Genomic DNA, 14,886 nt, shown 5'->3' with positions numbered 1-14,886 from the left:
GGAAAAACGATGTCGCCCTGGCTCTGGGCCAAAATAAACAATCTGGAAATACTGTGTAAACCCAGCTGCTGCACCAGAGGACAGAGGCCTTGCTTTATGACCTCCAAGATGGTTCACCATATGCAAAATAACAAAACCTCACCGCAGACTTGCCATCTTTTCTGATCCTGGGCTGGTTCTGGCATCCCCTCCCTTGACTGAAGTAAATACACACCTACCAAAGCCCCCTCGCCCCAACAATCTGAGTTTGTCTGAACCAAGTCCAGCAGAGATGATGGGCAAAAGCAATGAATACAAATTGAATAACAACCAGATGGGGGGCCACATTTTACCACTGGCGGGGAAAAAGCATTATTGAAAGACAGGCATCAGTTCTTCAGCTTCAGGGGAGCTGAGAGGTGATCCACCAAGAAGCCCTGCTCTTTTAAAAAGTGAACTGGGGTTTACACATCTCAGGTTAGAGAACATCCAGACATTCCCAGCACCCAAGGGAAGAGGTATACTTTTCTGGGTGGCAGGTGTGATGACAGTCAAGGTCAGGTGGAGTGGGGCTGGGGCATTAACCAGCATGAGGGGGTGCTGCCAAGCCCCACGCCCTGCCGGCTGCTCCCAAAACCGGTGAACATGATGCTCGCCACAGATAGAGTAAACTCATTTCCTGAATTACACAGGGAGGCCACACAGTTCAAACACAGGCGGCTCCACTGCAGCTGCCTGCACCGGAAATGAATGTGTGTCACTGTGGCTCGCAGCAGTGTGTTGGCTGAAACGGCCACGTCTGATTTGCCACTGGGATGATGGATGGCATGTTAAGACCAACTTCTCGGAGGTAAGGCAATTAGGGGAGAAAAGAACAAAAAGCGCTTCATGGCTGACTAGGAGCCTGGGGTTGGTAAAATCAACAGAGGGTTTTTGTTTTTTTTTTTGCAATCTTCTTTCCAGATCTGGAAATACCAATAATTAAAAACTAAATTGAGCTCACTTTGAATTTCAAGAACACCTTGATTCTATGTAGCCAAGTGAAAGTTACATGATTTACTTCTTTTTCTTTTTAATGGCTGAAAGTTCTGGGCTCCCTTGATGGATGAGAAAAAAGATTCTTTTTTTTTTTTTTTTCTGGTCACAGCTTGCAGCATGTGGGATCTTAGTTCCCCAGCTAGGGATGGAACCCAAGCCCCCTGCATTGGGAGCTTGGAGCCTTAACCACTGGACCACCATGGAAGTCCCAAGACTTGTTATAATGTCTCCGATTTGCTTTGAATTTTGGAAGCAAAAGCAATTGGCTTGTGAGTCACGAGGGCCCATTGAGAGGACAGCAGGCAGGCAGCCCTGCAAGGAAGCATGCGTTTCCAGAGACATTGTTCAGGCAGTGTCCTAACCCCATGGACTCTTGAGATGAGGGCTGCCCACTGGAGGGGTTCCCAGGTTCTTGGTCTGGGGAAGCCAATTCGACAACGCTTACCCTCAGTTGCTGGGGGTGGGTGGTGGAGGATTTTCTTGCCTGGCCTCTGCTCATTCGTCGCCTCTGCATTAAGTATCTACTAAGCAAAGGATTGGGGGCAGGAGAAGGGGACGACAGAGGATGAGATGGCTGGATGGCATCACCAACTCGATGGACATGAGTTTGGGTGAACTCCGGGAGTTGGTGATGGACAGGGAGGCCTGGCGTGCTGCAATTCATGGGGTCGCAAAGAGTCAGACATAACTGAGTGACTGAACTGAAGCACAAAAAATGAGTCCAGAAAATAAGAACCGCTAAAAGCTGAAACCACAGGCTCTCAGCTAGAGGAGGAAAAGTAAACAATAAAGAGAGAAACGAGTATATAATTCACCCAACAACTTCCCAAGAGATCTGAGAATCCTCGCTTTACTGCAGGCCCCGAAGGGCTCCGTCAGAGGGGAGCATCAGAGGAGAGATGAGACGTGGGGGCACCACTGAGGGGTGGGCGCTGAGTGCTGCCTTTGAGTCCTTCTGTGCGACCAAGTGAACACCTGGCTGCACAATGCAATTATTTCCAATTAGCACCCCAGCCGATTCTGATGGTGTCAAACCCCACTCGGATCCCAAAGCTTAGAATGAAATGTGTCAGGGCTGGAAGAGACATCCCTGCTCTCCTGTTCACACACTCATGAGCTCCGAGTAATGGGGGTAAGGGGCTCCCCGGTGCCCACCGGGTCAGCTGGCCCAGTTCCCCAGTCTCTCCTGCTGCCCTTGTTCACCGGGTAGAGGGCATTTGTTCCTGTTTCTTTTCTCCCCAACTTTGGCCTCATGACCCAGATCATAAAAAAGCTGCTATATTTCTTTGAAAGGATATCCCACCCAATTAGACACGCATGCTTTCCCCAACACAGCATTTTGCCATTAAAATACTGGCTTGAGCTTGAGAATGGCAACAACAGAGGGATTTATTTTCACTGCAACAATTAAACTGAACATTTCTGTTTGAAAATACATTTCTGAAAAAAAATTATTGGAAGACTTACTGTGGCAATAGTAAGAAAATGTTAGAAATAGACTTTCTGTTTGAAACCTTTATTGAGAAATGCATTTTTGTTACCTTTTCTACTTTACCTGGATCAATATTGTGGAAGCCCTTGTCAATGACTGATGAGGGTAGCTTAATCAAATGGATTTATCTGAACAAAATGGATGAAGAGAAACACTGACCCAGTAGTTCTGTCCGAATGTCTTGACATCTGACAATCTCATAAATTCTGCTTTTACTTTATATGCAAGTTTCTTCTTCTCTGTCTTCCTCGCAGTCTGTATATTGTTGGCAGGCTTGGGCTACTTGTCTTCTACACACAAACACACTCACACACACACGCTCCTCTCATTTGCCAGGGAAGAGGTCCTCCCCTGCAAACACACTGCTTCATCTAAGTCTAGCTCTGATGGCGTTAAAGGCAACTGCTGACACACATGGTCACTCTGCTACACTACAGATCGTGACACAGCCATAGGATACTTCTTTGTGTCATTTTCCTATTTCTGTTATTTTCTTCTTTAGGGTTTCATATAGATCAAGCTACCTATCTGCTTATGTATAGGATCAAAATAAAGTCCTTGTGCAGTTTATAAGCCTTTAGCTTTAAATATCAATTTCTGGAAAAGTCTTTTACAGCTTAAAAATTCATTTTTCTAGTTATGATGTACATAGTATATACAGACCATATGTATACATACTAACATATATATACATACACACATATGCAAATATATAGATTTTGGAAAAAGAGTAAGTAGATGAAGTGATTTTATATCCTCACATTTATTGTAGTAATATATATCCTTCTAGTCTTTTTCTTATTTATGTATATGAGTTGTCAAATAGATCTCTGCTACACTGTTTATTTAGTTTTACCATCTTTTAAAACTTAACTGATGACAAGGATTCACCTACAGTATTAATTATTCCAAGTCATATTTTGCAATATATATATATATATATATATATATATATATATATATATGTATATGTATATATTTTGGTTGCACTGCATGGCTTTGAAGGATCTTAGTTTCCTGACCAGGGATTGAACTTGAGCTTTCAGCAGTGAAAATGCTGAGTCCTAACTACTGACATCCAGGGAATTCCCTGCAATGTGTTTTTGTGTGCTCCATTTTATGGATGCTGTATAGGTCACGTGCTAGTTTGCTATTGTTACATAGCTGAGTTGTTTTACAGTTTCTGCAACTGAACAATATGACATAAACATCCATGTTCATAAGTGATCATGTGCCTTTCTGCATGTCTCCCTAAAACAAATGGTAGCTTTAGATATTGAGTAGTGAATCTTCTTCTGATAGCTGATAAGGTCTTCAATTCTGACAGCTCTTTTGTCAAAGACCCTGAAATTTGTGTAATGTAGTTTTCCTAAATTTTAAGACATTTTCTTTAACTTTACACAGTGTCAACCCAACTATAACTTAAGACCTAAAACGCATAGGACTTTTTGAAGATCTTGTACCTAGCATCTGTGACAATAGAAAGTCCTTAAGCATAGCGTTTACATGGGAGTGCTATGGGTTAGTGCACCAAAATTCTTAGTAAATTTTACCATATGATGAGTAGTTCCTCATTCTTGGAATCTATAAACTACATATTCAGAATGTAGCTTTTGCTTTATCATTAATTCTAGATAAATTTTCTCAGCACAATATGGTCTAATTCATTCTCATTGTTGTTGTTTTAGTGTTATATTTATCACAGTGATCAGTCTTGATGAGTGAACCTAAGGTGAGTCCCAAAACTTGGATGTTTTCTCTGTAATGTTAAACATGGTGAGATTTTGATAAACCCTTGAAGGGCTTTCAATGAAGTAGCTGTTACATGGAAGACAAGCACGTCGATAAGTGAGAAATTTAACCTCTTGCTCAGGCACTAAAAAGTTAGGTTAATAAAAGGTGCTACTCAAAATAACCATATCCAAGTCAGGAAAGCCTGAAGTGAAGTTCCAAGGATGCCATTAATTCCACTGAGAGAATTTACAATGTTACTTTAAAATTAGTTTATCTGGGTAACTGATAGCACATTGGTAGTACCAGGTCTTAGGAGGATGTGAATTAACAGCTTTGTCTCCTCCTCTTAGATCAGATTTTCGACTGCATGCTCTGTAAGACAGTATGAATATCTAAAAGGCCCAAATTGCTTTGCAGATGAAATTGCCACTGTCCATTTGTATGGAGGAGATCCATTTGTTTACTTAAGGAAGGTCTGAAATTGATAAGCTAATACCAGAAGGTACAAGACCACCTTCAGGGAAAATGCCTGGGTATCATGGCTATTACTTTGAAGAACAGTGGTAAATATTTGCTGTGAACATTTAAATACTGTAAGAATGTTAAAGAGGTTAAAATTTACAAATGTAATCTGAGAATAAAACAATACATTTCTCACAGTATCTTTTTGAAAGGTTTGATTGTGATAGAAACTTGTCTTTGTAACTAGAACTTGCCTATGAAAGATGATTGTTGTTTCTCAGTCGCTAAGTCGTGTCTAACTCTTTGTGACCTCATGGGCTGCAGCATGCCAGACTCCTCTGTCCTCCACCATCTCCTAGAGTTTGCTCAAATTTATGCCCATTGCGTTGGTGATGCTGTCTAACCATCTCATCCCCTGCCACCCGCTTCTCCTTTTGCCTTCAATCTTTCCCAGCATCAGGCTCTTTTCCAATGAGTCGATTTGAAAGATGGTGGGCTACATTCGCTGCAAGTTTCCAAGAGAAGATATTTAAATGATTAATTGCTTTTGGGCAGAAGCTGCTATTCGAAACAGATAGTGGGGGAGAAGTATATCTATTGAGGTAGAATAGAAATGTAAACGTCTTCTGATGAGAAAAATTAAGTTCTTTCATTCTTCTGACACATGAAGAGGAGAAGAGGAACAATAACAGGTGTTGACAGTTAGTGGCTTATAAACAAAGATGGTCAGTGGGGACACAAACTTCCCTGGCTAATGGCTGTGAGAAGCTGCAGAAACCTGTGATGTTCAGCGGAAGGGAGACAGAGGACAAGCTGCCGGTTTGGACGTGACACGAGCCTGAAATTGTGTTGTTGAGCTCCAGATTTCCTCTTTGGTAAGACGGGAGGCAAGGGGAGAACTAAAAAGAACCCCAGTAACTCAGCTGGTAAAGAACCCGCCTGCCAATGCAGGAGATGTAAGAGACGCAGGTTCGATCCCTGGGTTGGGAAGCTCCCCTGGAGGAGGAAATGACAACCCACTCCAGTATTCTTGCCTGGAAAATTCCATGGGCAGAGGAACCTAGCGGGCTACAGTCCATGGGGTTGCAAAGAACCGGACACGATAGAGCAGACGTGCACATGATGCTGGAGAGACCATGCTGGTGCATTAGAAGCAGCCAAGAAAGGGATGCTAATGTTTCCAGAAAGTGTTCATAGGTATCATTAAGTTCTGTCAGTCCTGGTTCACTTTAGAAACTGTCTTAGAGACAGGTGAAGTGGGAGACAGGAAAAAAGAATAATTTGAATGACATGTAAGACATGGAAAAAATATCTATTCAAAGGATGGAAAATCAAAGATGTTTGAAGGAGAAAAATCAACAAACGGAAAAGCTGTAACCCATTACATTTTAGTTTTCTTGGGGCATGAGATGAAGTTTCATGATGTTCTAAAAACAACAACCTAACGGCGTAAAATTGAATAAATGAATTGAATCCATACCATATTTATTTTTTACCTCATTTTGATATAATAATAGAAACTGGTTAGTTATGTCATGGTCCTCTTCTTAAATCATACCCAGAGAAACATTTTAAAAATTTCAAATGGTTTCTAGCAAAACCAGCCATAGACAGGCTGGTTCATTTATGACTTTCCAGTAACCTTTCCCTTTAATGGCTTTTACCAAATGATTTATTTACTTGGTCCGAGCTGAGGTAACCTCCTGGCTGCACTGCTCGCAGCCCTCACAGCTCAGAGTCCAAGGTCCCGAGTTTCTTCATTAAGATGTCTTGTGAGTTTCTGTGGAGGCTGAGGGTTCTCATGAAGAGAAACTAGGAGTCCCCGGTTCAGTTTTAAAATGTCCTGCTTTCCCTCACCTTTCTCTTTGGAGAAGAGAAGAAAATCACTGACCCTTTCTGACCCATCAAATGTTATAAAGTAGCAAAGTTTCTGTACCTTTGCAAAAGGCTGAGCATGTCAAGTCTTTGCAAGTTCCATGGTTCTGATTCACATTTCTCTTGTCTTTACTGCCTTACTCCCTTTTCCATTACTAGATAAATCTACTGAAATTCACCTAAAATAGCAGGTTTTAAAAATCAAACCTGTATGGATTCATTAGCTTTTCCATTAAGCTTTGGGGTCACTTTTGGCCCCAGTAGCATCTGGAATTGCAAGAGACTATAAAGATAGTGCTAGTATGCTTATAACCTCCTTTAGCTATGAGCTCACGGAGATGATGGGGTTGAAGATCAAAGTCGTAAAGTTAGCATGTTACTCCATGAAAACTGTACCATTTCTACCAAAAAAAGGATTCTAATTTAATAATACTACTTAACTCAATCATCAGTTTTTGGGTTTTACTTGAGATAAGAAATGAAGAAGAAAAGCTGAAGAACTGATGCTTTTGAACTCTGGTGTTGGAGAAAACTCTTGAGAGTCCCTTGGACTGCAAGGAGAGCCAACCAGTCCATCTTAAAGGAAATCAGTCCTGAATATTCATTGGAAGGACTGATGCTGAAGCTGAAACTCCAATACTTTGGCCATCTGATGCGAAGAACTGACTCCTTGGAAAAAACCCTGATGCTGGGAAAGATTGAAGGCAGGAGGAGAAGGGGACAACATAGGATGAGATGGTTGGATGGTATCACTGACTCGGTGGACATGAATTTGGGCAAGTTCTGCATGTTGGTGATGGACAGGGAAGCCTGGCGTGCTGCAGTCCATGGAGTCACAAAGAGTTGGACACCACTGAGTGACTGAACTAAACTGAACTGAAGAAATGAAGGCTTGGTTTGCTGGAAATGAAGTTGAGGGAAAGAGCTTTGATTCTTCTTCAGTTAGACTTAATCTCACTCTTCTTTTCTGAGTGTTGCAGAACCCTCTGGACCATAAGAACTTCTGTTTCTCCCCCTTTTTTTTTATCCCACCAAGTCCAAAGCAGCAGGAGGTGGAGAGCCACTGGGCATGATGGAATGGGGTGGTATTTGCACAGGGAGTCACTCCTGCCCCCAAGTGTTGCTGGTGCTCTGGCAGGAGTGATAGGTAGTGGCATACGATCCACCGTTCTCTCTCTCAAGCCCCCAGCAGTGATCATGGCTAGGCTCAGCCCAAAGATCCTCATACCTGTGTTTCTGGTCGCCATGCCTGACGCTCCAAAACCGGCACTAGACATAAGCTCCAATTCTAGCAATTTTGGGCTGAAAGGACAGTACCCTGAGGATCACTGAAGGCTTTTAGGCCCTCGTGACCTCTGTGCATTCCCTGAGGTATTCAGATCTGACTCTTTGAGAAGTTAATGATCGCAACTGAGCACATAATTCTTTATATCTACTTAGAATGTTTATGAGGGAATCAGTTTCTAGTTCTATATAACACCATTGATGGCATCACTGACTCAATGGACATGAGTTTGAGCAAACTCTGGGAGATAGTGAAGGACAGGGAAGCCTGGTGTAAGACAGTCTAGTGGGGTTGCAAAGAGTCTAGCACGACTGAGCGACTGAACAATAACGACACTGTTAGCTCATCCCCTGGTTAGATAGATATATGAATGACTAATTTTTCCTAATATATGATAAATACAACATACGCTGTCAAATAGTTGAAAACAGTTGACACTCAAGCTTGTGCCTTATGGCAGCAGGTGGTGAATAAGGTCATTTTCGTAACTGTCATGGAAATCTCTACTCCACATACAGGATAGGTCTTTAGACATAAAAATGAACACAGCAAATAGTAAAAAATGCCACAATTTTAAATGAATGAAATATGACCCTGAACATTAGCATGGAATGTTTTTAAGCTTATTGATATCCACAGCCTTTAATCATAGCATGCCAGTGATCTTCCTAAGTAACAAAGGGCTTTATAAAAATATTTGACAGCCAATAATTTTTTAACAGGCTAACAAAGTCAAATTAATATTATTAAATTGACTTAGGAAAAAGAACAAAGCTGAAGGCATAACCCTCCCAGTCTTCAAAACAGCATGGTATTGGCACAGAAACAGACATATGGATCAACAGAACAGAATAGTGAGCCCAGAAATGAACCTACACACTAATGGTCAAGCAACCTTCAACAAAGTAGGCGAGACTATACAATGGAGAAAAGGCAGTCTCTTCAGCAAGTAGTGTTGGGAAAGCTGGAGAGCTGCATGTAAATCAGTGAAGTTAGAACACAACCTCTCACTATACACAAAAATAAATCCTAAATGGCTCAAAGACTTAAACATAAGACAGAACACCATAAAACTCCTAGAAGAGAACATAGGCAAAACATTCTCTGACATAAATCAGAGCAATGTTCTCTTAGGTTAGTATCCCAAGGCAAAAGAAATCGAAGCAGAAATAAACAAATAGGACCCAAGCAAACTTATAAACTTTTGCACAGCAAAGGAAACCATAAACAAAATGAAAAGACAACTTATGGACTACGAGAAAATATTTGCAAATGATGCAACAGACAAGGGCTTAATTTAAAAAAAAATATGCAAACAGCTCAATATTAAGAAAATCAATAACCCAATCAAAAAATGGGCAGAAGACTGAAATAGACATTTTTCCAAAGAAGACAGATGGCCAATAGGCACATGAAGAAATATTAACGTTGTTAGTTATTAGAGAAATGCAACTCAAAACCACAATGAGGTATCACCACCTCACACTGGTCAGAATGGCCATCATTAAAAAGTCCATAAGCAAAAAAGAAAAAAAAAGTCCATAAGCAATAAATGCTGGAGAGGGTGTGGAGAAAAGGGAACACTCGTACACTGTTTTTGGGAACGTAGATTGGTACAGCCACTATGGAAAACAGGACAGAGGTTCCTTAAAAAACCAAAGTTACCATATGATCCAACAATCCCACTCCTGGACATATATCCAGAGAAAAATCTAATTAGAAAAGATACATGCACCCCAGTGTTCATAGCAGCACCATTTATAATAGCCATGACATGCAAGCAACCTAAATTTCCATTGACGTATGACAGATGAGTGGATAAAGAAAACCTGGTGAATATATACAACAGAATACTACTCAGTCATAAGAAGAATGAAATAATGCTATTTAGTGTGGATGGACCTAGAGATTATCTATCTAAGGGGAGTAAGTCAGAAAGAAAAAGACAAGTATCATACGTTACCACTTTTATGTGGAATCTAAAATATGATACAAATGAACTCACTCACAAAACAGAAACAAAACAAACTTATGGTTACCAAAGAGGAAAGGGGAGGGGGAAGATAAATCAGGAGTTTGAGATTTAGTAGATACAAACTATTATATATAAAATAAAACAACAAGGTTCTACTGTATAAGAGTCTGAAAAAGATATATATAATAAATATAAACATATATAACTAAATCACTTTGCTGTATACCAGAAACTAACACAACACTGTAAACCAACTATACTTTAAAAAACTTGATTTCACTATTTAGTAATCATATTTATTTCTGTAGATTGTATATTTTGATAAATACCTTTAAAAATAAATGTTACTGAAGGTCAACTTGCTATAATTTTAACAGTGAATACATCATGGAATATTTGCCTATCTAAACAACTAGAATAATGATGATAGGATCATAAAAAAGATCTTAAAGAAGTGCTCATTAATCACCTTTCTGTTCTATATGATAAATCATGTACTCTAAGAATTTTTAAGACTCCAGCAGACATTTGCAGCAACTAGACTGGAAACGATTCCAATTTTTGCTTTGCTATTTTAGAAAAATAAGCGATTTTCCTTGGATTGTTTGCTTTCTTAAATTCCATTCCCCGATTCATTAAAATCCTTCTCAAAAGCAAAATTGCTGCATGACTGATACAAATGACTTTACTGTTCACCAGACTGAGGCTTTGCAAGCACTTTATTAAAGCAGTCAGCTTATTTCAACTAATAATGTATTTCTCCCGGAAAAAAAACAAAAAACAACAGAACAAAGCAGCATATCTAGCATATAAATGAACATCATCTCAACAGAATTTCCAAGCTTTCCAGAAACCCTGGATTCTAAGAACTTAACAGAAAAAAAAGATTCTCCAGAATCATAACTTTTATTAACTAACCTATCTCCGTCAGAGCTTCACGTTTTCAGTTTTGCTCTTTACATGGAAAGGCAGTAGAATGGCCAAGAGCAGAGGGTATTGAAAACCCAGGCCTGAATCTGAAAACTGGCTCTGCTGATGACTGGCTCACTGACCTGTAAAATGCAGAGAATAACAGTATCTATCTCATAGGGATGTTATTAGGATTAAATGAAATGATATATCGAAAGGGCTTAAAAAATGTGCGTAGGACACAATAAGTTTCCAAATAGGTGTTAACTGTAACAACAGCAATTATTGATATTCAGTATTATTGTTATCATCTTTCTCAAAATTTATTCTCTTGGAGGAGCAGAATTCTGCTACTAAAACAAAAAAATACTTATCTTCCCAACTGAAACAAAATAATTTAAGTTTAAATTTAATTGAAACTTAGTGGATAAATTACACTTCCTGCAATTAGGGACATCAAGACTTTAAGAAGCCCTGCTCCTTCAAAATTTTAAGAACTGGTGGTTCAGTGAAAGTAAAGATTTGTATCTCATAGAGCAGGCTTTTTTGTACCAAGGACCAGTTTTGTGGAAGACAATTTTTTCACTGACTGGGAGTTGAGGAGAGGGATGGTTCTGGGGATTCAAGTGCATTACATTTATCGTGCACTTTATATTTCTATTATTATTACATCAGCTCTACCACAGATTATCAAGCATTGGATACCAGGGACTGAGGACCCCTGCCATAGAGTATTCATGTACAGTTATAGATAGATTTTTCTTGCCTATATATTAACTAGCTTTATAAATTTTTCTATTCCTTTTGCTTAACTAATGTCACACAATCTAGAATTGATTACATAATGCTTCAAATGTCAAAAATGTATTTTGGACGTTTCATGTCTTTCTCTCTCTCCAGAGTTCCATTTGGGTAGGACTATCTATTTCCTATCCATTTTCTCTTCTGCTACATTTTGCCTGGGCTAGACAAATAACAAACTTAAAAAAAAAAAAAATTCAAGACTACAGCATCTGAAATGCTTTCAGAGAAGAAATAAATGGAATATTCTGTAAGAAACTCTCCACAACCCATTATTACACTAGTGGGCAGTTTAGGGAAATACAATAAAATGCTCAAGTTAGAATGGACAGAACATGGCCCTGCTGAGATTTGGAGCTGTGCATTCAACCTTCTGCCTAGTCCCTGGGCTATGTAATTGGATCAAAACCAATTCAGACTTGCTTTCTTATAGCATAACAAGCTATTTAGCTAAATAATAAAACACAAAGAGAATCAATTTGAGATGTTTGGTCAAAAGACCCATAGTGTTAGTCACTCAGTCGTGTCCAGCTTTTTGAAACCCCATGGACTATAGCCACCAGGCTCTTCTGTCCATAGGATTTCCCAGACAAGAATTTTACAGGGGGTAGCCATTTCCTTCTCCAGGTTATTTCCCCAACCAAGGGATTGAACCTGGGTCTCCCACATTGCAGGCAGGTTCTTTGCTGTCTGAGCCATGAAGGAAGCCCTCCAAAGACCCAATAATATCCATGAATTAGTGTTAGGAAAATCGGATCTAGTCCCAAGGCTTTTCCTTTTCTGTGCTGGCTTTCCTGTTTTGTGGACCACACTCACCACGTGGCATGTGGGACCTTAGTTCTTCAACCAGGGTTCAGACCTGCAACCCTTGCAGTGAAGGAACAGCGTCTTAACCACTGGAACACCAAGGGAAGTCCCTCAAGTTTTTTTCCCCCAGAAAATAATAACCACTATCTGGTGGAGGCCCCCAAGAAGGACAAATGGGCTGCCTTACTCCCTAGGTCTTTTCCGGCCAGCTCTATTTCACAGGGCTGACCAAGGACTGCCGAGGGAAGCTTTGGATTCTCTACTTTTGAACATAGGTGTTTCCCCGTGAACATGGCTGTGTAAAACCTATAGCTCCATGTGAAACTGAGATTTCACTGATGACTAAACAAGTTTTCTGGAGGCTCATTCTCAGCTTATGGCATCCATACTCCACCCTGAGCCTTCGTTGGGCTGTGGCCTTCACTTTTACCACCCAGCCCCAACACTGTCGTCATCCTTCCTTGGGCTGCCTTTCTGATCTGTCTCCAGATTGCAGCCACCCAATGTGTCCAGTGTTTGAGTTGCTTGTGCCTTCTGTCCCAGCCACCATCCTAGCTTGGCTGAACCACCTGCCCGGGTGTTGCCCTGACTCTGGTGCCTTGATCTAAGGGCCTTTACAAACACTCTAAACAAAGTGAAAAAGAACTAGAGACAGTCAAATGATGACACAGGAGTCCAAGTCAAATGGGAGGAGGCATAGCAGTTCACCTTCACATTCCATTTCCCTGCATCCCCTGACTCTTGACATTTATTTTTTTAAATGGTGGGATTATGGTTTATTTTATTTTGGCCACACCGTGAGGTATGCAGGATCTTAGTTCCCCAATCAGGAATTGAACCCTCACCCCCTGCTGTGAAAGTGCAAAGTCTTAACCACTGGACCACCAGGGAAGTCCCTCAAGTTTCTTGTTTTTTTTTTGTGTGTGTGTGTGTGTGTGCAATTGATCATTACTTTTATAAAAACTCAGAATCAATTTATATGATGATTATGGCTAATATTCATCCAAGGAAAAGTCCATGGCTTTTAATTTCTGCTTCTTCATTTTGAAGCAGTTTTGAAAATCTACTTGATTGAAAAGTATCAACAAAGCCTAAACTTCACTCCTGAATAGCACTAGTGTTTACCTCTCAGAAAGGATCCTCATCAGTCAAGAGAAAAAGTAAACAGGCAAATGTCATTTTAACATTCCTTTAGAATCATGCTATGGAATGCCAGGGGGGTTGACCAGAATTTGGAGTGTCTACACCTAGCAAAACTCATAAATCAATGACCTCAAGATATCATAGCATGAAGACTTTATTAGGTGCCATCTGTAATCACTCAATTAAAAACAAATGAAGGATGCATATTTAAACTTCACTCTCTGACACGAAAATAATTGCACATTTCACATCTGGTTTGGCTAACCCTGATACTGACTTTTAATCTTCATATGATGATGACTTGTGGGGCAGAAAGTGAGTCAGCTACTGCAGAGTAAAGTCAATTTGTTTTCAGACTAAGAATGGTCATGCTGCAATAGAAAAGATCTATGAGCTAACCTCCTGTAATTAAATGATCTTAATATCTATATGACTGCCCCAAAAGGTCAAGGATTCAGCCCTAGGAAGCTACTTCCTGCCCTTTTGGTATTTAAACTGTAGTTCATACATCAAGATAAAAATCTTGAGGCTATTTGACAAGTACAGAGTTATAGAATTTTACTATTTCAGGGTTAGAAACCCTTACACCGTTTCAGAACTCCAATATTCAGAAAGAGCTGTGTGTGTGAGTGTGTGTGTATCCAAAATTGGGTTCATTGGCTAGAATTTGGTTGGCAATTCAAAGAATTCCAAGGGAGAGTTGCTGATGGTAGATTGGACATGTTTAGGAGTGGGGCTGGTGAAGTGACAAAAAGTTGGGCCTTGGATTCCATCTGCAGGTAACTGGGCTGCCCCCCAGGAAATGATGTTTCTTATTTGTCGCTTCATGCTCCATGTGGCTGCATGTGCAGAAAAGAATATGGAAGAGAGAAGGGATGAAAGGTCTGTTCAATACTAGCAATGCCATAGAGATCTGGTGCGTGTTGTTTCTACTTCCCTCTTTCACATATAAATTGCATGTGACCATTCAATTATTTTCCTAAAATTAATAATCCTTTTCCAAAAATTAAAATTCTACTTACATGCTCACTACGTTTTAGTTGGGAAATAAAGGAAAAAGTCACTAAGATTCCTATCACCCAGAGATAGAATAACGACCTTGAAATCTTTGAGATATTCCAATTTAATTGTAATCCTGAGTCTATATAGTTTTTCGAATAAAGTTGGTGCCATATTTTAAGCACTGTTGGTATCTTTTTCTCTTGAACTTCATGTCCTATCACATTTGGAGAAATCACCTACATTAAATGGAGAAATCATTGATTTGTAGAAATCAAATACATTAAATGTATTTGAGAGCATGTTGACTCAGACAGTAAAGAATCTACCAGCAATGCAGGAGATCCAGGTTCAATCCCTGGGCCAGAAAGATCCCCTGGAGAAAAG

The 14,886-nt window shown here is 40.0% G+C and overlaps 1 protein-coding gene and 1 long non-coding RNA gene across 4 annotated transcripts in view; one reads left to right on the top strand and one right to left on the bottom strand.

Annotated features, from left to right (window-relative positions):
• Positions 1-14,886, bottom strand: part of UST (uronyl 2-sulfotransferase) — a 317,673-nt gene that overhangs the window by 9,471 nt on the left and 293,316 nt on the right. The gene's annotated exons all lie outside the window — the stretch shown is intronic.
• Positions 746-11,968, top strand: LOC139184948 (uncharacterized). The gene is made up of 3 exons (XR_011568520.1): positions 746-829; positions 4,198-4,241; positions 4,661-11,968. It is a non-coding gene; the product is annotated as an uncharacterized lncRNA (long non-coding RNA).

The sequence above is a fragment of the Bos indicus genome, chromosome 9 (assembly GCF_029378745.1).
Source record: "Bos indicus isolate NIAB-ARS_2022 breed Sahiwal x Tharparkar chromosome 9, NIAB-ARS_B.indTharparkar_mat_pri_1.0, whole genome shotgun sequence".
Classification (NCBI taxonomy): domain Eukaryota; kingdom Metazoa; phylum Chordata; class Mammalia; order Artiodactyla; family Bovidae; genus Bos; species Bos indicus.
Note: the sequence above shows the minus strand (reverse complement) of the source record. Positions and strands in the feature narration are given on the sequence as shown.